We start from the raw sequence: 24,151 nt of genomic DNA, 5'->3' as shown, positions 1-24,151 counted from the left end.
TCCCTATCCATGGGAAGTCATATTCACCAATTTTTAAGTTTTCTAAATTTTTAAAGTAATTCTATATTCTATCTGGAATGTATGCAGGTATCTGATATTAATTTAAAAATCTTACATTTTCCAAACAAATTTTAGAACATAATTAAATAATCCATTGACATGCTTTCTTGTTTTTAATAAAAATATTAAGTAGTAATGGAATCTCCTCTGGTTTGAGACCATTGTTGTCTAATGAAACATATTATCATATACATGTGTTCTGTATGTGCATATATATGCATGTAAACATGCTATATACACAAAACATTTGATATTAAATATATGCATAATTTATATGTAATATAAGATGCGACTCATTACATAAAATATGTAAACACAAATACACATATTTATACATATAATAGGGCACAATCTTCCTCTGTCAAAAATGCAATAAGCTATTTCTCAGATGTACTTCAAAATCATTGACAAATTCTAAAAGTGGGAGGAGAAAGATATCATTTTTATTATATAAAGTATCACCAGCAAGAAATTTGCTTGTTCTTTCCATTTATTTACATTTTCTTTTATTATTATCAGTGAGGTGTGGTCCAAATTTCTTCATATCAATAATATATTTTTATCTAACATTTTCCAATGTTTTGTTTCTATTGTAAACAAAAAATCAACTTCCCTTCCTATAATCAATTTGTATATGGTTTTTTACTTCTAAAGAAGATCTACTGAGTTTTCAGAGTATTCTATTAGGACTGTGAATATATTTTCCTATCTATCACAGAATGTCCCCTTTTTATTTATGGTTGAATTTTGTATCACTAAGAAAACTGGAAATAACATGAATGATACTGATTTTATTTGGGATGTTTCTACTGCATCACTTAAGATATTATAGGATGTTTAGGGTTGGTTTAAGAGAGGTTAGGTTTATACTAACAAATTTTAAGATTTTTTTTAAATTGGCAATAGTTGTGTTTTATCAGTTTTTCTCTTTCAAAAATGAAGGGTGTGAAGTCTCATGCAGGTAAATCTCTCATGGTCAAGTTTCTTTGGATCCAGTGATATTGAGTTCTTAAATCAACTGTTGCGGTAGAGCCCTTTATTGGATATTTTCCCTGGGTATCTATTACAAATAGTTTGTTTAAATAAACCAATTGCTCTAGTCTATTTGAGTACCAAGAAGACAGTTTAGAAAAGCAACCAGAAGCATTTTAATGTTTCTCAATATCTGAAGTAATAGGGGTGATATATCTGTACCCTAAAATTTGAAATAATTTTCTAGTAAAATTATCTGTGCTAAGTAGTCACTTTTCTTCTTTTTCCTTTTGGAGGAAATTAAAAATAATTTATTTTATTGTTGTAGTACCCATAAATTCTATAGTTAATTTGAATAATTCATATGTCCTTGTAAATTCACCCATTTTGTCAAGATTCTCATGTTTATCTAAATGGAATTGTATATAATTTTCTTTTATAATTTTAATCTCTCATATCCCTGTTTCATCTCACTGGTGCTGCTATATTTTTCCATTGCCATTTAAATTGATCAAATGTTTATTTTTATTTTTTCCCAAGGAATAAATGTATCAAATTTTAAAAAATTATTTTCTTCTTTTATCTTGATAATCTTTGTACCCAATGTCTTTGATTTTCACACTGTGATACTTTAAAAAATGAGATAATAAAAGGTTATATATTTGTTATATTCTCTGAAATATCATTTCATCATTTAAATTTTTGTTAACAATTCATCTTATGATTTTTGATTTATTCTTTTACTTAGTAACTTTAGAGATGTTTTAGGTTTAATGAACATTTTCTGAAATATTTTATTAATTTTTAGTGTTAATGTATTATGGCAGAGAATGTGAGTTCTTTGAGGGTAATTTTGTGTCATACCTTATCTTAAGATCAAGCTTTTATAAATGTCCTATGCATGTGCAAATATGTAAAAACAACATATATTCTAAGTTTTAGATATCAGAGAACTGGAAATATAAATTAAGCATTTAAAATTATGTCAATTGTTTATTATGTTCATTATTTATGTCTCAGTCTACCTGAAGTTGATAAAAATGTTAATATTTCTCAAATGCTTATTTGACTCACTTTGCATTGTCCAAGAATTTCTGCCTTAAAGTATAATATTTCAATTAGTTGTTTATTCTATTGCCATGAAAAAATAGAGAACTCTATCATTTACTGTTTCTTGTCTGGAATTTACTCTGGACTCTTTGTTTCATTGAATTTTACCAATAAGTATTTGCTTCTTTGCTTCACCATTTTTATAATACTTGCTTTTAGGCATGCTCCTAAAATCACAAAGATAGCTGGAAAGTTCCAAAAATAAAGTTACAGCTTATATTATATAGAAAAATTTTAAACCGTTTCATTTTCATAATATATTTTATCTTAATGTGATTACCTTAATTTTTTTAGTTTTATTACTATTTTCAATTTTAGTTCAATTTTCCTTCTCAGTAATTATGTTTCCTTTATATTAGAATTTTTTGTTTATTTGTAGGGGTTTTTTGTTTCATTTGTGTGTGCTTGTGCTAACTATTGACAGAAATTGTGAAGTTTTATAGCCTGCTTTAGATCCTCAACTGATTACTACCATTTAAAAATATACATTGACTTGATTTTTGTCTATCATAATTGAGAATTTAATGATATCATTTAATACTCTCTAAAGTATTTTTTAAAAAGTAATGAGTTTACATATCTTGTACAATCACCAATACATACCACATTCTAGATCTTTAATTTGGAATTTTACACCAAGTTTAGTATTATAAAAACATTTTACACTGAAATTTTTTCTTTTAATATTTTGTATTTGATTCAATTAACTAGATTTACACTATTCAGGCCACTTTGTATTTAATTGGCTCCAACAACCCATCTACCTCACAAGTTCCTTTTTCTTTTTTTAGATTTATTTTATTTATTTGAAAGAGTTACAGACAGTGAGAGGGAGAGACACAGAGAAAGGTCTTCCATCGCTGTTTCAATCCCAAAATGGCTGCAACAGCCACAGCTGAGCCAATTCAAAGCCAGAAGCTTCTTTCAGGTCTCCCACATGGGTGCGGGGGCCCAAGGACTTGGGCCATGTTCTAATGCTTTCCCAGGCCATAGCAGAGAGCTGGATGGGAAGTGGAGCAGCAGGGACTTGAACAGGCCCCTTATGGTATGTCAGCACTGCAGACTGGGGCCTTAACCCACTGCGCCACAGTGCCAGGCCCCCCTAAGTTCCTTTTCTTCAGTTCTTCATTTTAATTGTAACTAATAGATGCACAATCTTTAGCACAACAATGGTCCTTGGAGGGAAATGCTCTCCCATAAGGGTGACAAGTGCCCATTTATTTTATTGAGCTCATCATTTGATTTTGGTGGTTTTTAAAAGAAGATTGTATGAGTATTGTCTGAGCCCTGATTTATCTGATAATATATCTGATACATACATCATTATGAAAATGATCGTGCACTTTCACGATTTCCACACTGTTGCGTTAGCATACCAAAAAGACACCATATAAAAGCTTCAAGAGTCTATTTGCTGTGACAGCATCTAATAGGTATGAATTTATATTTCTGTAGTCTTTGAAAGTATTTACTTTGTCAAGCAACTAAAAGTTTTCATAAAAGTTTTTCATAAAAATTAACAAAAATAAATTTAAAAAATAGGACGAAGATTCTGGCTGTTGATCTAGAATCAGCAGATGTGAATATTCAAATGAATAAAACTTACCAAAATACAAATGACACATGATTCAGATTTTGCAGACATTCCCTTCATCATTTGAACTACATAAACAAAATTGATGAGTAAACCCTATTTGTACATCTAATCCTATAAAGAATTTATTCTCCTGATGCTTTGTAAATAGTATAATCATCTCATTCATTTCCAACTTCTGGTTATGAAAACCGTTAACATGAAGACCATCAGAGCTAGAAACAATGCAGACTGCTGAAAGGAGATCCTTACATTCCACGAGAAATGTTCAGCAACATTAGCAGTAATTGGTCATGAATGAGAACACAGCAGCAATGCGTCCTCTAAGCACGGACCCTCTGCACTGCATGGGGGATGGGTGGGTCCGTGCCGCCTTTTGGCCTTACTCCTGATCCACAGGCATTCAACACTAAGACCCTTGCTCTTCCCTAAGCCTCCAACCCACCGGAATCCGGAGTCCCCTTTTCTCTCTCAATTCACCTAGCTGTCACCTGGTTCAGATGTCACCAGGAAGCTGGGAGGCTAAGTCACGTGAAGAAACTACAGCTAGTCTGGACCAGAAGACACAGGGAAGTGCGTTGCCTTCCCGTTGGTGCATGTAAATGGAAGGGTTGGGGGAGGGGGAATAGCTACTGCTTCTGGCTTCACCGAGTGGAGAGAAAGTCTATGAGTAGGAATAGGAAAGAAACGAACTTGAATCTCTCAGAGCATACAGACAGAGCCCCTGTTGGGCACCGGAGCTGGACAGGTTCTCCTCATTACCCTCACTGGTCAACCAGGAGCCAGGTGCGTCAGAGGAAAGCTAGAGACAATATTCATGTCCATCTGGAGGAAGAAACCAATGCCTAGTGTGGACTCTCATCGTGTGAGGAATAGACTGTGTTACAGAATACTTACTACAGAAGACTCACCCATCACTGGGAAAGGACAAGATTTCCCAGTCAAGGAGCTTGACAAGTGCAACTACGCGGAGGCGTGTCAACTAAAACACCTCGCCTCAAGTGGAACAGAGCTAAATGCAGAAAGTGAAGCTACAAAATAAAGGGGGAGGGGGATTAAAATGTGAGAATTAAATAGCCTGGGGACAGGGAACTATTTCTAAGAAGTTAACATTGGGAGAAAGCACAAAGGAAAATACACCGATGTATACCAACTATTGAACTTCTAATTGTGAAAACACTGAACAATTAGGAGGCACATGAGAAGCTAAGAGCAACAAAACTAGACATTCATTGCGTTAATGTTCTTTTGCAAATTGACAAAACATGGTATTAAATAGTGTTAAGATAAAAAAGCAAAGCACAAAGAAATAGATAAACTTAAAATATGAACTTAGTATTAAAGAAAATAAAACAGGCTAAAACTATGATGTACTTTTTCTTTTCATATTAAAATATATGTACTTTTAAATGTATCATCTTCATTTTAGAATGATAATGTGCAAACGTTCCCCAGTTACGCCTTTTAAAAGCATACAAAACTATGAAGGAGGATAAGAAATAGAAACACAAACATTGCCTTTAAGAAAACTAGTAGACACTGGAAACCTTAAACAGGAAACCAGTAATGACGCAAGTGGTAAGCCAAAGGTTGAGAGGGGAAGACACGACTACAGAGTTCAGAAAATCCTATTAATGCACCTTCTCCAAGACGACCAGCACACTCTGAGCTCACAGCTAACAATCATCACTTTTCAACGATAGAAGTAGGGGACAGGAACTGATAGAAATATCAGTCTTCTCTGGATCTTGTTTGATTCCAATGAGAGGAATGACAGAGACAACTCATTCTATAGGCAACATATAGTTGAAAAACAATGCTGTTCAGTCAGCTTGGGAGTTAACCAGCAGTGCTGTTCTCACTTGACTTAAGAAAATTAAAGTCTACATAAACAGCCTCATTTGCATATTACTGTAATTTAAAAAATTCTACTGCATGGAAACAGTATTGTACCGCCTACACTCATGTACACAGAGATATACACATACACACACAACATATGTAGTTTCTGTTGCATTGTAGTGCTGAGTTCTAAAAAATTCTGAGTTCCTGGAGTAATAATTTTAATCATTTTATTCTTATAAATATAGTATAATAAGAAAAATGAAGATGCAACTTCAAAATGAAATCATCAGGAAAGTAACAGTCACTGATAAGCTTTTGCCATGAGGCAGCCTAAAGAACATTTCCAAATATATTGTTACACATTTTTAAACTGAATGTGACAATAAACTCTATAAAACAAGGATACAAATCAGTCAATATCTCACACAAGGCAGGAAGATCACAGAGAAAGTAAGAATTCACAGCACTCAGGAAAAAAGAAAAGCAGACATCACAAAAATGAAGACAAAAGTGAAATAGCACCTGGCAAGAGAGACATTGTTAAAAATATGCTGGATTAGAATATCAAACAAAATTAGATGCAAATAAATAAAATGAAAGAATTAGAGAAATATTAAGTGAGCAATCTAGGGAGAAAAAAAAAAGAGTCAAAGAGTGCCAGAAAAAGAAAACTAAAATATGGAGATAAAATAAAATATGCTTTAATAGTGACATTTTATAGAAATAAAGAGGATTTGGCTACGGAGTTGTGAAAACCCACTCCGCTCCAGGAAGAACTGGCCCAGCATGATCAACACTGAGATAGTCACATGCCACTGGAGGACGTCATGTGGAGTGGAATAAGCTGGACCCAGGAAGACAAATGCCACACAGCCTCCCTTAAAAGTGGGAGCTAAAATTTAACACCCCCCCACCAAAAAAGGAAATAAAAGAGCAATGACTGTATGTATCAATACTACTGCAAATATAGTTTTGCAAAACTTTTATATCTCTTTCAAGCCAATGATTACGAATGTTATATTACTATAGTTTCTTCTTCTCTTTTATATTCTTTTAGTTTTTAACAGATTCAGTGTGATTTGTAGATACATTTCCAAGAACATATAGACCTTCCCTTCCCTCTCTCTTCCCTCTTCTCCCACCATCTTTCCTTCTCTTTTTTAGCTTTTGAGATATCATATTTTAAAATTACATTACAGTAAAAAGGCCTAATACTTCACTGACTAAGAAGTTTAACAAGTCAAAAGTGAAAAGATTCTAGTTTATTGGGAACACAGACAATGGCTATAAGCAATAATTGAATGGAAAAATGACCATTTCACCCAAATGCAGTAAATTTTAAAGTAATCACAGATCATTAAAACTATTGCAGTATAGCTTTTTTTTAAAAGATTTATTTATTTGAGAGTCAGAAATAGAGAGAGATTTTCCATCCACTGGTTCACTCCCCCAAATACTCACAATGGCCAGTGCTGGACAAGACTGAAGCCAGGATACAGGAGTTTCCTCTCGGTTTCCCACATCAGTGCAGGAGCCCAGACACTTGGGCCATCTTCCATTGCTTTCCCAGGTGCAAACTGGGGTCCATAGGGGATGCTGGTACTATACGCAGAGGCTAAACATTCTATACCACAGCTCTGGACCCCAGTATAACATTCCTAAACATTGGTTTGACAAAGGTATAAAACTTTTACAAACTTTATTTGCAGCAATACTGACACACTTTTTTCTTTTTTGACATCATGTTGAGTGACAGACAGACCCAGAAAGACAAATATTGCATGTTCTCTCTTATATGTGGAAGCTAAAAACTACTGTAGTTTTAATGATCTGTGATTACTTATAATTTACTATATGTAGGTGAAATGGTCATTTTTCCAGTTAATTATTGTTTATAGCCGTTGTCTATATTCCCACTAAACTAAGGTTTCTTTGCTTTTTCCTTGTAAAACTTATTCAATGAAGTATTAAGCGTCTTTACTATAATGTAAATATGCTATTTCAAAAACTAAAAAATGCTAATTAACACATGAGATTTATTTATCGTGAGAACACTCAAAATCTGTATATATGCATTTACTCACTGAAGAATTTTGATTGATTTTGAATTTTGACAATTCCTAAGAAAGCTGCTCTAGACATTTTTTTACAAGTTTTTGTATGGACACACATTTTCAGTTCATTTCAGTAGATACCAAGGAGTATGTTTGCTGGATTATATGATAAAACTATGTTTAGTTTTACAAGAATCTACCAAATTATATTCCATAGTGGCTGTGCCATTTTCACTCCCACCAGCATGAATGTGGGTTTCTGTCACACCACAGCTTCATGACCATTTGCTATTTTGAATTTTGCCATTCTGACAAATGTAATATATCTTCATTGTTGATATACATTCCAGTTTTTCAGCCTTTCAAATAAATAAATAAATTTTTAAAAAAGACATATAAGAGTGGACAAAACCAAGATCTAGCACAGTTTTGGCACATAGTAGGAACCTCGTAAGTGTTGAATGAACAAATGAAGGAGTGACATTGTTTTTGGCTAAATATCCTATGGTCTAAATTTTCTAAGTTTCTGTGATCAAAGAAGCAGTATAGTGTAGCACCCAGGAACACAGGCATTGCAACCAGATATATATCAAGTTTCAAATCTTGCCTTCCTACTTATTGCTCAAGAGGTATTGTATCATCATTTAATTTCCATGGGCCTGATTATTGTAGTCACAGTATCTATCTTATGCTGCTACTCTGAATAAGAATAATGACCTTTAAACCAGCCTAGACCACTACTTGTTACATTGCAGAAACAATAAGTGATGCTTATTTTCTGCTATGATTCAAGACTTTCTGAAGTTGCATATGCCACCCAGTAAGCAATGTGCTTCAGGGTTGCATCACCTAACACATGAATAACCAAGTCATCCACCATCACCTGCCACAGTTTTTGGTAGAAGACAACCTCACCAGTTCACAGTCATGAGAATATTACAGGTGAGGAGCCACCAAAGGTTAAGTATATCAACTAACACAACTCCCAACATCACATTACTGTTTACCACAAGGATGTCCCAAGTTTCAAGAAGAAAATAATTGAACCACAGAGAAACAAAAACAGTGTTAGATACACTAAGTTTGAATAAGGAGCTTGGGTCAAACTCTTTTTGATGAATTTCCTGGCCACTCCTTCCCCTACTAGATCCATATTTCTTCTGAGAACATGCCCTAGCAGCTGCTTTAACAGAAGAATCTTCCTTTTCCTGGAGTAGATGGTCATGAAAATGAAAGGACTATCTTACAACTTGATAAAAAAAAACTTATATAAAGTCTGAAAGAATATTATTAAATGCCTTATTCAAACATTGTTCAATTCATACACCAAGAGCTTTGGCTTTTTATTTTCAAGATTAATATTTCTGTAGGGTATCTCTGAAAAGCACAAGTACAGAAAAGTGATCATTCCTCAAATGTTTTTATGCTTTCCTATCAGATACCTCAAGGCCCTGTATATTATGTGCATATAAAATAACAAGTAGTCTATAGAACATTGGCCTTCACCACAATTGTCTTCCAAATTCCTTTCAAGCATATGCAACAAAGTCCAAGGCAGCATGCCAGCTCTACGGTTTGATCTTAGGTAAAAATGGGGAATGAGTTGTTTGTGTTCACTGTTGTAGGTTGGTACCATTTCCTCACTGGTGTCTTCATTTGCCTGTAGAACTTGGGCCTATCATAAACCCACTCCAAGTAACTATCAGATCATTTGCATAAAATACAAAAAAGAAAAATAATTTTTCCTCCTAAAAGTCTGAAGTCCATCATAGAGCGCTAGGTTGGGCTACATGAAGTGCCCTATCACTGAAATGGGCAAGGGAAATTATAGTTTCTAAGTATTACAGCTTATGTAGAAACAGAAATGAAAGTGGGTACAGAGAGATTTCCTATCCACTAGTTCACTTCAAAAGCCTGCAGGGACTGGGGGGCTGAAATCAGAAACTGGGAACTCAATCAAGGTCACCACACAGGTGGTGGGAACTCAATTACGTGAACCATCACTGCTGCTCCCAGGGTCACGTGAGCAAGAAACAAATCAGGAGACAGAGCTGAATATTGAACCCAGGCATTTTGATGTCAGATGTGAGCATCCTAGCTACCATTTTAGCCACTAGATCAAATGCCCACCCTAAGTACTTACCCAAGAAATAATAGCACAATTTTATGTTCTTTCCAGAAATGTAGAAGGCTCAAACAGTTTCCAGTTCATTTTAGGAGACCAACACAAGCTTGATATCAAAGCCCAATGAGTATAAGAAATAAAAATTACATAACTATAGTTCTAAATACAGGTAGAAAAAACCCACCTTAACTAAATATATAACAAATCACAGGCATTTTCTTCCTTTTTTGTGCATCTGCTCTACAGTTGTAATTTATACTTCCACATTTTTGTTATGAAAGGTATCAGTACTCACTTCTAATAAATGAGTTGGAGTCAGAGGAGAAGTGATGCAGGCAACTCTTCCCCCCTTCCTGCCCTCATTAGTATACCTATTCTCTTTTTTCATTATTTAATGAACATAAATTTCCAAAGTACAGCTTATGGATTACAATAGCTTCCCCCCCCACATAACTTCCCTCCCACCCACAACACTCCCCTCCCCCACTCCCTCTCCCCTTCCATTCACATCAAGACTAATTTTCAATTATCTTTATATACAGAAGATCAATTTAGCATATATTAAGTAAAGATTTCCACAGTTTGCACCCACACAGAAACACAAAGTGTAAAATACTATTTGAGTACTAGTTATAGCATTAATTAAACACCTAAGAGTAATTGTGTATTAATTACAGAGTTCAACCAATAGTTTTAAGTAGAACATAAAAAATTACTAAAAGGGTAAAGTATTAAGTTTTTTTTTCTTTTCTTTTTCTTTTTTTTTTTGTTTGTTATATAGTTTTTTTTATTTAATAAATGTGAATTTACTAAGTGCAACTTTTGTATTGTTGTGCCCCCCCCCGACCTCCCTCCCTCCCGCAGCCCTCCCCTCTCCCACTCCCTCTTCCATACCACCCGTCATCAAGTTTCATTTTCAATTACCTTCATATACTGAAGATCAACTTAGTATATACTAAGCAAGGATTTCAACAGGCTGCACTCACACAACTGAACCAGGTATAGGGTATTGCTCGACTAGTAGTGTTGTTTTTAAGTTTCATAGTAGAACACATTAAGGACAGAGATCCTACGTGGGGAGCATGTACCCAGTGACTCTCGTTGTTGATTTAACAATTGGCACTCTTATTTATGATGTCAGCAATCACCCAAGACTCTTGCTATGCGCTGTCTAGGCTATGGAAGCCCCTTGAGTTCACCGACTCTGAACTTGTTTAGTCAAGGCCGTATCACAGTGGAGGTTCCTTCCTCCCTTCAGAGACAGGCGCCTCTCTCCTTGATGGCCTGTTCCTTCTGCTGGGGTCTTGTTCACCAGGATCTTTCATTTAGATTGTTTTTTGCCACTGTGTCATGGCTTTCCATGCCTGTGAGACTCTCATGGACCTTTTAGGCAGATCCGAATGTCCCAAGGGTTGATTCTGAGGCAGGAGTGCTGCCATTCTATGAGTCTGCTGTGTGTCCTGTTTCCCCCGCAGGATCATTCTCTCCCTTTTAATTCTATCCTTCATTATTTGCTTACACTGGTCTTATTTGTGTGATCTCTTCGACACTTACCCTATCTTTTTGATCGGTTGTGTATTTATACTTATCACTTTACCAAGTGCGCTGGCATTGGTACCTGCCTGCTTGGTAAGATTGAGTTGAAATCCCCTGGCACATTTCTAGTTCCACCATTGGAGGTAAGTCCGAGTGAGCATGTGCCGTCCTATGTATCTCCTCCCTCTCTTATTCCCACTCCTATGTTTAACAGAGATCAATGTTCTGTTAATTTTAAATGCCTAAGAATGATTGTGCATTGATTGCAGAGTTCAACCAGTGGTCTTATGTAGAACAAACATTCTTTTAAATGATATGAAAATCAGGCACTGTGGTCTCTCAGTTTACTTCCTCAGCTCTTATAAAGGAAGCCTGATTTGTTAAATAGCTGTTCAAATTGGTGACCCTGTGAGGGTATGCACAGTGAAGGATGTAGGATCATACTGTCACAATCTTGCTCCACCTGCCCCCTAATATTGTTAAAATAATTGTCCTCAAAATTTATAGATAGAAATTCCTATCAATATTCCAACAGGAACTTTTTTATATAAAAATTGACATGTTGATCAATATTTAAAATTTATATTTAAATACAAAGAATTTAGAATAACCAAAATAACTTTCAAGAATAACAAAGTTGGAGGAATATACATTAACTATTTGGCTTAAAAACTTAATATAAAGCTATGATATCACAGCCAGCATCATATTAAATGGGAAAAAGTTGGAAGCATTTCCACTAATATCTGCAAACAGATAAGGATGCCCACTTTCACAACTGTTACTCAATATAGTTCTGGAAGTTTTAGCCAGAGGCATTAGGCAAGAAAAATAAATCAAAGGGATATAAATCAGAAAGGAGGAAGTCAAATTATCCCTGTTTGCAAATGATCTAATTATATATACATATGTATGTATATGTATGTATATACATAAATGAACACAAAGACCACCAGGAGATTGTTGGAACTCATAAGAGAGTTTGGTAAAGTTGCAGGATATAAATTTAACACAAAAATCAATAGCCTTTGTATGCACAGACAATGCCATGGTTGAGAAAGAACTTCTCAGATCAGTCACATTCACAATAGCTACCAAAAATATTGAAATACCTTGGAATAAATTTAGCCAAGGAGATGAAAGATTTCTACAATGAAAATTACAAAATTAAATTTTGAAGAATTAGAATGCCAAAATAATGGAAAAATCTTCCATGTATGTAGATTGGAAGAGTATCATCAAAAGTCCATACTACCAAAGCAATGTACAGATTCAATATGACCCTAATCAAAATACCAATGACATTCTTCTCAGATCTAGAAGAAATAATGCTAAAATTGATATGGAAACACAAGAGACCCCAAACAGTTAAAGCAATTTTAACAACAAAAACAAAGCCAGAGGCATCATAATACAAGAACTCAAGACATACTACTACAGGGCAGTTATAATCAAGAGTCTGGTCCTGATACAGAATTAGATATGTAGACCAGTGGAACAGAATAGAAATCCCCAGAAATCAACCCATGCAACTGCAACCAATTTAGCTTTAGCAAAGGAGCTAAAATCAGGTCCTGAAGAGAGGACAGTCTTTTCAACAAATGGCGCTGGGAAAATTGGATCTTCACATACTGAAATATGGAACAATACCTGTACCTCACACCTTATACAAAAAACAGCTCAAAATGGAACAAAGATCAAAATCTACGACCTGATACCAACAATTATCGGGGGAGAATATTGGGAAAGACATTGGCCTAGGAAAAAACTTCTTGGAAAAGACACCTGGCTTGGAAACTCCTCCTTCAATCTCCCTATGATGAATAAGAATTAAGGTTGCACAGATTCGTTTCATGCCCAAAAGCTTCAAGGACATTTTAAGGTGAGAGTTGGAATCCATGATCCTTTCTCTGGCTCACACCCATTGATCCTGCAGCTAACCAAGGTGCTGACAATTTCTCCACTCAGGATGGTACAAGATATGATTTCATGATGCTTGTTGCTGTGAGGAATGAAACTGACAGACGTGTGGACCAGGTCACAGCTACATAGTTGACAATCCCAAAGAGCCTTAAGCAATGTCATTGCAAAAAGGGGTATACTTGAGTGCCCAGAGAAGTCACTAACTACTAGGTCAAATATTCTTTGTGCCACTGTGTCTTCCACAAAGCAGAATAGGTCAGGCAAGATTCACATCTGATGAGAATTCAGAAAGGGGCCAAACACTGTCCCTGGAATGATCACAGATAGGAATTCACCTTTTGTGCCTTCCAAGAGTACTCAAAGTGACTTCCAGTTAATAGGTTTCCCAGCTAAACTAATCAAGATTACAAAAGACACCAGAGTCATCTTCTAAAACAGGAAAGCATCTTTTCTTTCTGAATGCTAACTGGAGCATATTTCTTTCTAGGGAGAATATTTATCAACTTACTCATTGAGTCAGTCAGCAATTTTTAGCCTGTGCAAAATAACAACCCATGTCAACCCACTACAACTAGTAAGAACAGAAATGGATCTCTAATTTAATCACATCACAAAAGTGGTCAATCTTGGACAACATTATTTTATGACACAAGTGGCAATATTTTGATAATTGCTTTATAAATTTGTATCAGTTCCAGAAAACATCTTTTCATTTAAAAATCAAAAATACTATGATCTGTTCCTGTATGAAACAGAATTTTCTCAAAATATCTCAAAGCAATATTTCATTATCTAAAGAGAAATAGATATATCCCAGATAGGGTATTTACATAAGATATCTATAATCTCTGCATAAGTGTGTATGGGCATACATTCTTCTACACAATAAATTTTGAATGTGATATGCCTTAAAACTACATGAAAATCAGTCGGAAAGTTGATGTAAACTTCTGAATAAAAGCACTTTATAAGTGTAATCCAAAAATCATTAAAATAAGCTCCATGCATTCTCTTTGAGCGTCATATGGGTCATAGATTAGGCACATCCTTTCTTCAGTTCCAGCCTCCCAGATTATGCTGTGCATACAGACCCACCAGGATGCTTGTATGATATGCACTTTTCTAGCTCCTCATTCCTGGAGATTCTGCTTCAATATGTCTGAGACAGGGCCTGGTGATTCTGATGTAGGTCATAGAGGAATCACTGCTCCAGACTGTAGTGAGCTGCTTAAAGGGAGTTGTTATTTCCCAAAGTCTTTGTGCTTAAGACTGGGATATTTAAAGCATATGCCAGAGAGTGCAGTGTGTGGAGTTTTGGAATCCTGGACAGTCAAGGATCAAGGACAGAAGAGATTTAGACTAAGCCAAGAAAGTAGCTGGAAGATGCTTTCTTTCAGATGATTCAAATACAGTTTCTCCTCATCTTACAATATGAAAACATTGTAACTGGAAAATGCATTACTATACCTGACCTTCTAGACATGATAAATTTGTCTGGCCTACCTTAAATAGCCTGAAGACACTTTCAGTTGGGCAAAATAATTTAACACAAAGTATTCCATATTCAAGTATTGAATATCTCATCTAATTTATTGAGTACCTGTATCCAAAGATGCTGGCAACACAGAACATCACAAGGTCATCTGTAACCCTGGTGAAGACAGAACTGATAGGGAAACGGGGCTGCCACAGCCTGGCATCAACAGAGAAGATGGGACTGCACACTGCAAGCTAGGAAAACATCCAAATTGAAAATTCCACACATGGTTTCCCCAGAATGAGGATCACCTGGGCATCATCATAAAATCAAAAATCTATAAATTGAGTGACTGTTAAGCTGGGGGCCATGTATAAGTATATTGACATCAAATTCAAGTCAGGTAACATCTTTGCCTCCTATGAGTATTCAAGCAGGACAACTTCTAATAATAACTCCCTGATTACTGAGCAACTGTAAATGCTGGGCACCGGTAGAATCTATGTGGGCATTACCATGTTCTTTTCTGCTCATAAAATCCAGTTGGTGTGCAATTACTCCAATGTGACACCTTATATAAACTAGAAATCATGTCCTCACTTTAAACATTGTAAATCAATAAAATTACATTGTAGCCATTGACAACACATACAATTTTGCCTGTTTGATGCCCCATTACTGCAGCAGCACTGCCTTGGTTTGGAAAGCAGTCCTTCACTTCTCTAAGTGAGTATTAAAGGAGAATTCCCCCCTCCTTGGTCTTCTTGCATCAGGGACATATTTATAGACAGCAGAATAATGCCACACAAATTGCTCTCACAAATAGTCCTTGCTATTTGCAGTATTGCTGCCCATTCCCAGGCCAGACAGTGAAATTTCCAAGAGTTCCATTTTTTCCCCAATGCATTTTCTTGCCATTTTTCATGAGAAGGTGGTAGAATTCAGAACAGCATTCTTGAATGAAATGCATCATGTTAAACACAATAATGTGAAAAATACAACTTGTTAGAACTTTGTTCTTATGAAATAAATATTAAATTCCTATAAAAATAGAGGATGTCTTTTGTGAGGCATTAGCAATACTAACTCCAATTATCCCCTCTGGGTTCCAGCTTAGCGACCACATACCTGCTCTCAAGAACCACTAGCCCAGTGAGGATCAAACCGCCAATTTTATCCAAGTCCAGTTGGCTATCTCCAAATCCCAGAAGGTAAGACCTCTGATTGGAAGATGCAGCATCAAAGACAGACTAAGAGATTCCTATTCCCTCTGCCCCAATTAAAAACAGATCAGAATGGACACTGAAGGCATGACTTCACCATCCACATGGAACTGAAAAGCTGGTCCCTTACTGATCTCCAGCAAACTGTGCTAAGATCCATTTACCACTTGAAGATTGACAGTGCAAGGCAAGCCCCTCCAAAGAGGCGGACTTTAAAGAAGATGAGTATGGGGTGAGACCTCCCCCTACTTGTTGACAAATGTGACGAATAGGCAACAAACAACTTCACAATCTCAGGGAGGTGCAACAACACAGTTTTCTTGCTCTTGCTACTTGTCAAACATAGGTTGGCAGGGGCTCTGTTCATCATAGCCAGAGGCTCTGCTAACCAAGGCTCTTACTGTACACATGCTTCCATGATCACTGGAGATGCAGGTCTCAAAGCCCCAACAGGACATTCTGGCTTGGTAACACGCGTGACTTCTCCCCACAGTATACTGGTCAGAACTCATCAGACGGCTCTCCCTAACTCCAAAAGCACAGAGAATGTCATGTAGGAAACTAAACACTAGGAACATATGCCACAACGGGGAGTAGCATAATACAAGAGGACTTCAAAAAGTTCATGGAAAATGCAATTCAAGTTATTTTCGTACAAAAAAATGAGGTCATCTTGTGATTTTTAATAATATACATTTCCAAAAATCTTTTTGAAGACCTTGCATGTGTATGGACTTTAAAATCTTTTGCACCAAAGTAAATATTTTTATCCCATTTTCAATGAACTTTTTGAAGTAACTTCATAGAAATCACCATTCACTTACCTTTGTGCATACTTTGCAGCCTGATGATTTCGTTGCCTATTTTCTACTGCTCCTGATACCTATTTCAAAGTGTTATACAGGCAGCCCTACACAGATGTATGCAGGGAGGACAAACAACCTCTGCTTATTCCAAACCCTCTCCTGCTCACCCTTTCTCTGTACTTCGTAGTATGGGTCCAAGAGAACAAAAGACCATACAATAGGAAGCTACAACGTTTGATAATCTGGCCACACATTTCTCAGTCTGATCCAATAAATATTACCAATAATTCTTCCCATGGAGAAAAATGAAGACACAGAAGAAAAAAAAAGATCATTTCAATACTCTCTGGGTCTTTAGATAGGAAGGGAAGTTTCATTTCCCATAAAAACATGTTGAAGAAAATTAAGGATATCATCTAATCATTTTATAGTCTTAGGAAAAGCCTTTGCAAGTTTGACATGTAACCTAAATGTCATCAAGAAAAATTTTAATTAAGACAAAATAAGCCTTTTGTTTTAATTTTCAATTATCTTTATATTCAGAAGATCAATTTAGCATATATTAAGTAAAGATTTCCACAGTTTACACCCACACAGAAACACAAAGTGTAAAATACTATTTGAGTACTAATTATAGCATTAATTAAACACATAAGAGTAATTGTGTATTAATTACAGAGACAAAATAAGCCTTAAAGATTAAAATATAATTGGAAGAAAATATTTATAGAACCTATCAAAAATGTAGTATCTAACATATCTATAAATCAATTTAAGCAAGTATTAAAATGATCACTAAAGAATGATTACTTTTACTGATAAATGATGTACTAATTGTTTTGCTTATAAAATTAGAACTTAAAAGATAATGTCAAGGTATGTGACCACAAAATGGGGAATTGGTTGTTGTATAAACTACAGCTATTTGCAAGCATTAGTTAAATTCTAAATGTGTATGTCTTATGGCCAAGAACTCCCACTTACAGGAATCTTTCAGAAAGACTCACACAAATATATCAAAGGACATAAGGCTGATACACCCAGAGTATTGTTTGTGGTATCAAAACTTAGAAAAAACAGAAGTTCATCAACAGAGAGATAATTACATCTTTGTAATAGAAGATCAGGAAATCATAAGAATCATCATTTAATCAGCTTTAAGGGCTGACTTAGAACGAGGTCTGTGATAAACTGCTAAGTAAACAGCAAGTTACAGAATAAAATATTAAGTCCAGTGGTTGTGCTGGGAAACAAGCCCCAATCAAACAAGGAAGCCTTGATCAGTGTTTGTTGATTTCCATGGGGTAAACATTCTTACCACTGCATCCAGGCTACCAGCCCTTTCTAACCAGCCTGAAACAGTCTATTGGCTTCTGTGAGGTCCTATTTTGATAATGAAATGGGGTTGTATGTGTGAGGATGTAAGTAGGTATATAGCATGTGTTTGTGTGGGAGTGTAGAGGCACAGAAACAGCGTCAGAAAGAGTCACTGAAACCCCAGCAGAACCACAGTGGACAAGCAGACAAGCACCACCTCATCATTTTGTAGGCTTTTGTTTCTTCTCTCTCTCTCTTTTTTTTTAATTTGAAGTGGTCTCTCAGGCATCTGCTAATATTTTATTTATTTGAGAGGCAAATAGCCAGAGAGAGAGCAAGAGCTCCCATGTGCTGGTTCACACCCCAAATGCACTCATTGGCCACTGGTCAGGCCAAAGCCAGAAACCAGGAACTCAAACCAGGTCTCTCACATGGGTGGCAGGAACCCACGTACTTGAACCATCACTGTTGCCGACCAGAGTCTGCATTAACAGGAAACTGGAGTCAGGAGATGGAGCTGGGCCTCAAATGCACCGGCTTTGATGTGGGACAACAAGTCTTGACTGTTAGGCCAAACACCCACTCCCACATCACCCTTTTCCTACCTCAGTGTTGTTTGAATTCATTCCATTACCAGTATTATTTAATAACTTTCTTAAGGTAAAATTGAAACATTACAAAAGTAATTCATGATTACTATACAAAAATCATTTATTACTATCACGCTACAGCAGGTTCAAGAGGGCTAACACATATGTTCATTCATTCCAAAGAAACCACCTGAAGTCCAGTTGGGAAAGCCATGAACTTTACTTACAGGAGGGACTGAAGGTGGCCGGTTGGTTGGTCAGTATCCCGCCCTGCCTTCCCATGGTGCCCAGAGTTAAATGCTACCTGAGTAAACAAGCACAATTTGTTTGTAGTCAAAACATCTGGGCATGTTCCCCAGCACAGCTGTCTTAGGGTTACACTGTGCCCCCCCCAACCTGTTTCTCCTTAAGAAGTTCACCCGGGGTGGGGGTGAGAGGCCTATCCCAGAGACCACCCCAGGGCATAGGCTGCTCTCCCCATGCGGAAGGGCAACAGGAGCTTCCCTACAGGTGTAAGAGGATGAAGGAGAAAATTAAAAATTCATAGAACTTCTCATGTCAAGAACACTCCTGTTAGTCATTTTGACGTATTTTCCCTAGGAAAACATAGCTTTGGGTTTTTCTGATACCAAGTTTACATTTTATGTTATGTTTTGACTCCCTGTCTATTTCCCTAAGAAGTAATGTTGTTTATTATCTTAAAACAGACATTAGTTATTAAAGGTAAGATTGAAAAATGGAGGCCGGTGCCGCGGCTCACTAGGCTAATCCTCCGCCTTGCGGCGCCGGCACCCCAGGTTCTAGTCCCGGTCAGGGTGCCGGATTCTGTCCCGGTTGCCCCTCTTCCAGGCCAGCTCTCTGCTGTGGCCAGGGAGTGCAGTGGAGTGCAGTGGAGGATGGCCCAAGTCCTTGAGCCCTGCACCCCATGGGAGACCAGGAGAAGCACCTGGCTCCTGCCTTTGGATAGGCGCGGTGCGCCAGCTGCAGCGCGCCGGCCGCAGCGGCCATTGGAGGGTGAACCAATGGCAAAGGAAGACCTTTCTCTCTCTCTCTCTCTCTCTCACTGTCCACTCTGCCTGTCAAAAAAAAAAAAAAAAAAGATTGAAAAATGGATCTTGAAGAGAAAATGCCTGAACTTTATTAAACACAATTTTGTCTCAGGTTAGAAACAGATAGGGCCGGCGCCGTGGCACACTTGGTTAATCCTCCACCTGCGGCGCCAGCATCCCATATGGGTGCTGGGTTCTAGTCCCAGTTGCCCCTCTTCTAGTCCAGCTCTCTGTTGTGGCCTGGGAGGGCAGTGGAGGATGGCCCAGGTGCTTGGGCCCTGCACCCGCATGGGAAACCAGGAGGAAGCACCTGGCTCCTGGCTTCAGATCGGAGCAGTGCTGGCCTTGGCGACCATTTGGGGGGGTGAACCAACGGAAGGAAGACCTTTCTATCTATAACTCTACCTGTCAAATAAATTTAAAAAAAAGAAACACATAGATATGTTTGTATAGCAGTAGAGATAAAGAAATGCTGTTAATATATTTTTGTATGTTTTATTACATATATATTTTACATACAAGAAAAGCATTGACTCCTTAAAAGTTGCAAGATAAAAACACTAGAAGTTGACCGAGCTCATTCCAAATGAAGGAATAAGAAGGGGTTCACACATGTCAGGAAGTAAAGAGGGACTAGAGAGAAAGCAGGACCAAGAATAAAACAAAAGCATGATGAAATGGGCGGTGACTAAATGATAGAGCATCAGTGGCTTATACCTATACCTGTATATAAATGTCACACCTTAACAAGTGAGCCAGTTCAGACATTTAGGAAATAATGAAAATCTTTCTATGCAACCACTGATAAAAAGCAGGTGAGCAAATTCAGTACAACCTGCGTAAGCCCAGGATTCCAGACACCTGCACTCATCAGGGATCTGAAGTCATTGCATCCAGCTCTACTCTTAATCCAACATCAAACCGAGTCCCAAACAAACTTCTGGTTTCAGTTTAATTTTCAAATGCATTCTCCATCATTCACCAACTACAAATGCAAATTTTCAGACATGTCTTTTTCATGGTGTTACATACAGAGGAGTATTAGATCAGAGTCTGGGATGTTATCTGTGTCTCAAGCCGTGCGTTCACTTTGGCTTCAACTCATTCTGAGGGTTCTGTACCCAACACATCCCCACTCCTAAGTTATTGAAGTAATTGATAGAGCCCAAATGTCCACTGAACTAATTAGGATCACATGGGATCACTTTGTACCATTCTTTTCTTTTTTGCAATTATGGAGAATGTCTTTAGTGAATGAAGAAAGAAAAAAAATAGTTTCTTTATTTCAGTGAATGCAATTAGTTGATGCATCCATAAAGGGTTTCATCTGTGTTTTATAAAATTACAGACTTAGGCTTCAGAGGACATTGATGGCCCCCCAAAAGTCATATCTCAATGGGAATTAACTAATGAATTTTCTCAACTATTGATTTTCTTCCTTTAATAAACTGTGGAGAACAAAGTTTCCAACAATCAGGGAAATTAAATGTGATACCAGCATCCTGGAACCTCTTGTATCTGCCATACCCAAACAGAACTTTGACCATGATAAAAAGCAAGAGAAATGTTGAGAAAATCAGATAGAGAATAATGGAATCGTGGAGCCAATAAACTGCAAATCAGTAGAGAAAGAGACACCCCAGAGGCCCTAATCTGGACTTCAGTCAATACTGTGATACAATTGTCCAGCAAAACTTATGTGAATTCAAACTGGCTTGAACCCATGCCCTTAGTCCATGTATTTATATCACTTCTTTCCAGGGAACTGCAAGAATTTTATAAGCAGTTTTGTCTTCTACCCTTATTAAGCACCTTCAATTCCCCCTTCTTGAGTCTCTGTGGTGACATAATACTGTCCACCAGCAGAAGCAGAGACAGGGGACAAAGGGGCCCAAGACAAATCACAAAAACACAGCTGAGGTCAGCCTAAAGAGTGTTATTGGCAGTGTGGTTTAAATGCATCAAGATTTAATCAGAGGACAAAGAGTTAAAGAACAACAGGAAAAGCTGATGAGCACACAGAGAATAAGGCAAAGCTTCTTTGGAGTTTAGTAAGATTACTAAAGAAGTTTTTAAAGAGACATATAAAACAAAATAAACACTTCTCTGAATTCCAAAGTTATAATAAAGTGAAGGCATATTGAAAAGTGGGAAGATATTTCTGTAAGATTCAAATTGCCTTAAGGCTATATTTTTCGGGATGTTGCTTTTGTTTTGAGGGGGAATCTCTGCTGTTATCTTCTTTAAAAGTAACTGAAACCTTCTGGGATTCAAATATATTTATTCTTGTTAAAATAAAGCTACCATTTTGGTGAAAAGAAAAAATAGAGGCCTTAAAATGTTCATAGAAGTTCAAATTCCTTAGAAATAGCCGTCTCAGTTTTTCCCTGAAAAAAAGGCAAAATTTAGTGTCCCTAAGGAACTGGAAGACCAAAATCATGGAAAAGTATGGTGCTGCCAACACACATCTATGGGTTTTGCATTCATGGATGTAAGCAATCATGAATCGAAAATATTCAGAAAACAAATGCAACTGTACTATGTACAGACCTTTTTTTTTGCCTCTTTTCTGTAAACAATACCTTATAGCAATTATTTACATAACATTTATATTGCATTAGGCTTTTAAGTAATTTAGAGGTGTTTTAAAGTGTGCAGAAAGATTGTGTGTATTAACGGTACATGTAAACACTATGCCATTTCAAATAATGGACTTGCAACCAATATCCATGGACATATAGGAATTACTGTTTGTAAAGAAAAGGATATGTCAGAAAATGTGAATAGTGCCCATCTCTTGGTGGCGCAGAGTAAGTTCCCCAGATAGTTCGTAAACGTAGAAGGATCACCCTGTGCTTAGAGGGCCTCCCAAGCTGCTAACTCGCTTTCCTCCTTAAATGTTGGATGCTCAGCTAGCTGCAGCCTCTACAGCTCTGTGGACCACACGCATTCATTCAGCTGGCCCCTTCAGCAGACTGCCTTGGAGAGCAAAATGTTCCAACAAGGACTCCCCTGTCCAAGACCATCGACGTAAACCTAGGGCATGTCTGAATTACAGGAGATTCATGGGAAATAGCTTATTGCACGTTTCTTGTTTGCCTCTACTACTATGGGGTGATAAATGATGGGAGAAGTGTGTTGCTTACTCCTCTACTTCAGAAAATAAAAGGATGTAACAACCTCAACCCCTGGTATCTCTAAGCAATCGGGGTGATGGGGCCCAAGATCCCTCTAGAGAGTATCCTCAATAGAACCTGTTCCCAAAGCGATACCAGCTGCTGAGAAAGATCAGGCAACAAGACTGAGAGGGCTGTGGTGCAGGAGACACGGAAGGGGTGCCTCCTGCCATGAAGGCAGGCAGGAAACGCTGGACTCCTCACTTGCTCCATGAGATTCAGGACACACAAAGGAGAAAGCAAACACAGCTGGGAAGTGGGATTTTCCCAGAAACAGCCACAATCAGTGTCGCAAAAAATTAAGAAAGGAAAGGCAGCAACCTTCATCTCTGGGATCTTTTGAAAAAAAAAAAAATCGCTCTTGAGCAGTCCGTCTGGGTGGAAATATGAGCGTGTGATGTTGCCAAGGTCCCCGGGACACGGGGTGCAGTTGAGCAAATGCCGTTTGCGTAAGTTAGGGCAGATGAGGGGACACTTTAATTTATGTGCTCAATTTTTCTGAGATCTCAAAAAAGAAAAAAAAATTGAAGGTGGGGGAAAGGGATGAATGAGGTTAATTTTCAGGGTGGCACATTCAGGGATGCTCTTGAGATTAAGGGATTTTCCATTAGCTCAGGATCCTCATCGGAGGGAAAAGTGATTCCAGAGGAAGAATCTCCCAGCAGTCTTCAGTCACCCTCCCCATAAGGCCACAGGGTCTTTAAACAGCAACTGAGTCTCCATTTCCTTTCTCAAATGAGGGTTACATAAGAAAAACTTACAAATCATAATAATGAGGGCTACTCTGTCGCTTTTCCAGGGACCCACAAGTTAAAATCTTAGGACATTAACATTAAATAAAATATTAGGACATTAATGTCAGTTAAATAATAATGATAAATATAAGGGCAATAGTATGTATAAGAGTCTCAAATGTCACATGAGAGATTGCAAAATATAAAATGATGCATGTTGTAAATTCCTTTTGGCAAGATATGTATCGTTTTCCATTTACCAGGTATTCTTCCATAGAAAATAAAACATGATTTAGAAAAAAAAAAAGTCTGTCAGAGAAAGCTTAAGTATCCTACTATTTTCACAATTAAAGTTATTCTGGGAAGTAAAAATCACAACTGCAAAAGTGAAAGTTCTTTCCTCTCACTTCCAAATGGCACACATCTTGCAGTGTCGTATGGAGTCATTGGTAAAGCAAAGAAAATAATCATCCTGCCCTTAAAGACAAGTTATGTAATTAGCATTATGTAGATGCAATGTGTACAGTGTCATTCATTATAATCATGCCATTCTTCCCATA

The 24,151-nt window shown here is 37.1% G+C and overlaps 1 protein-coding gene across 1 annotated transcript in view; it reads right to left on the bottom strand.

The window, feature by feature from the left end:
- Positions 1-18,968, bottom strand: part of POU6F2 (POU class 6 homeobox 2) — a 448,120-nt gene extending 429,152 nt beyond the window's left edge. Inside the window, exon 1 of the mRNA XM_089315645.1 lies at positions 18,860-18,968. The gene's annotated coding sequence lies outside the window, so the exon portion shown is untranslated. The remainder of the gene's footprint in view (positions 1-18,859) is intronic.
- Positions 18,969-24,151: the final 5,183 nt, after the last annotated feature.

This window comes from Oryctolagus cuniculus, chromosome 16, assembly GCF_051225735.1.
Source record: "Oryctolagus cuniculus isolate XC-2025 breed Fujian yellow rabbit chromosome 16, ASM5122573v1, whole genome shotgun sequence".
Taxonomy (NCBI): domain Eukaryota; kingdom Metazoa; phylum Chordata; class Mammalia; order Lagomorpha; family Leporidae; genus Oryctolagus; species Oryctolagus cuniculus.
The sequence above is the reverse complement of the archived record's forward strand: the minus strand, read 5'-3'. Positions and strand labels throughout refer to the sequence as shown.